This window comes from Egretta garzetta, unplaced genomic scaffold (assembly GCF_000687185.1).
Source record: "Egretta garzetta isolate BGI_Z169 unplaced genomic scaffold, ASM68718v1 scaffold486, whole genome shotgun sequence".
Taxonomy (NCBI): domain Eukaryota; kingdom Metazoa; phylum Chordata; class Aves; order Pelecaniformes; family Ardeidae; genus Egretta; species Egretta garzetta.
In genome coordinates this window covers 1,070,462-1,072,554 of record NW_009260126.1, presented here as the reverse complement: position 1 = coordinate 1,072,554, position 2,093 = coordinate 1,070,462, and positions in this window count along the sequence as shown.

The following is a 2,093-nucleotide window of genomic DNA, read 5'->3' as shown; positions in this document are numbered from 1 at the left end:
AGCCTTTCTCCTAAAGAGCGGTAAAAATCCGCCCGAGTCTGCAATTCGCCACCCGAAATGCACCCTCCCTCCCCCACCCCTCTCAGTTATTTAATATAAAATGTATTTTTAAACACCCGCGCGGATAGCATCTCGCCAATATTTATATTTCCACGTTGCCTGGCATCCACTGTCCCACATTAGGCTCTGCCTCTCTCTCCCTCTCTCTAATCCTGCCACTTTAAATAGATGAATTAATAAAGCAAATGAGGGTCTAATAAGCTGACTGTCCTGCCTATTGAGGCAGGGGGAGAGAGACTAGAAAGTGCGCCAAATTTGTTTGCAGTGGATCAAGGCTAGCCGCCTTTGCTTCACTTTCTTTATCTTAATTCCGACTTGAAAAGATATAATTATCTAGTTTGAACAGAGCTGCTATCAAATCCTTCTCTAGGCAAGGCAGGGGAGAGCTGGAGTGGATTGCAGTGTTCTGAGCCGCTTGGTGCAGCCGGAGATAGGGAGTAATGAAGTTGTGGAGTCCTGAGATACAAAGGGCATTAACCTCATTAGCATGAAACCTTTTCTTCTAACCATTGTGGGACCCTTTCAGACTCCTAATCCCCCCTATTTTCAAAGCTTGGTTTGTAATAAAGCTTTTAGGGTTTTTTTTTCAAAGCTAATGGCATTCTCTGAAGATTTTATTGCTGTTACGCTACATAGGACGCTTAATTTTTTCCCCCCCTCTCTCCCTCTCTTCCCTCACGGTTTAAAAAAAAAAGGGGGGGGGTGGGGGGGAAGACGTATATGGTTCCTGCAGAAATAAGCCTTTTATCAAGATGGGAAACAATTTCTAGAAAGGCTCAAGTCTGCTGTCCAGCCGCGATCCGTTTAATGTTCGCCCGTTTGCGTGGGTTTGCAGTGGAGCGCAAGGTGGCTCGGGCGAGTGCGGGTGAAATGTGGGCCCTGCTTCGTGGGTTCGTGGGCCCTGCGTGGCTTCGGGACCGCACCGCCGGTGCTCGGGAGAGGGCAACGCAGGTTTACCTTGGGAATAGCTCTACCAAGTAATTAGCCCGGGTTTAAACGGAAGGGACTGCATTGCGACATGCGTCCTCACCCTGCCTGGGCCTCTCTCCTATTTGCAGCACCAGTGAATGGAAAGTCACCGGGATTGTATAAAGAGCAATGTTAAAAAAAAAAATAAGATCGGATTTTTAAAAAAAAAAATAAATTTACATAGTACCCGATAGAGCCAACACGTGCACAGAATGTCTAATCTTAACTTTTCAAGGCAGGATGTTTAACAAAGCTTGTATTTTCGTGATGCATTGTAACTTCGCCTTATCACAGTGTAAAGGGTAGTCAGATTGTCCTAAATTATGTCCAACTAGCCCCCCTGGATCCACGGATTAAGAGATTAAAGGAGACCACTGGGCAATGCCTCCTCTTTCCCCTTCATATTCCTGGTATGATAATTGCCTAAACTGATTTGCACTTTCACAAAAGCTTGCAGGATTCTTTGTAGCTCGAACAGAGCAGACGAGGTTTCTCTATCAATGGAAATAAAACTGATTAATGCAGTCTATCAGGCTAAGGAGCAAATGAAGCATGAAAAAACAACTGTGTACCCCCAGAAAACCAGCTAGTTTCCTCAAGGACCCAGAGCAACTTTTTTTTCTTTTTTTTTTTTTTTTGTGTCCCCTCCACGTCTTTAATGTCAGAGTTTTACCCTGTGCCCGGGATCCCTCCCTTAGAGCGGCGGGGAGAGCAGCAGCTGGGGCACAGGACCCGCTCCTCACCTGGAGAAGGAATTTAAAAGACGGGGAAAAAGGAAAAAAAAAAAAAAAAAAAAGAAAGAAAGAAAAAATCCTCTCCCCCTAAATAAAATAGATATTTTTTGCCAAGGAAAAGCCCCTCTCCCTCTCAGCTGAGCTGCGGACCAGTTTCACCCTCCCGTGACGAACTGGTTCGCACTTCAGTTTCCAACCAGGGAAGGGGCTGGTTTTGGTGGTGGTGGCTTTTTTTTTTTTTTTTAAGGTATTTATTTACAGCAAGTGGGTCTCTGCGGCTTATTTTTAGAGGTCTATTTACCAGCCAGTGAATTCACTAAGAAAACGCGC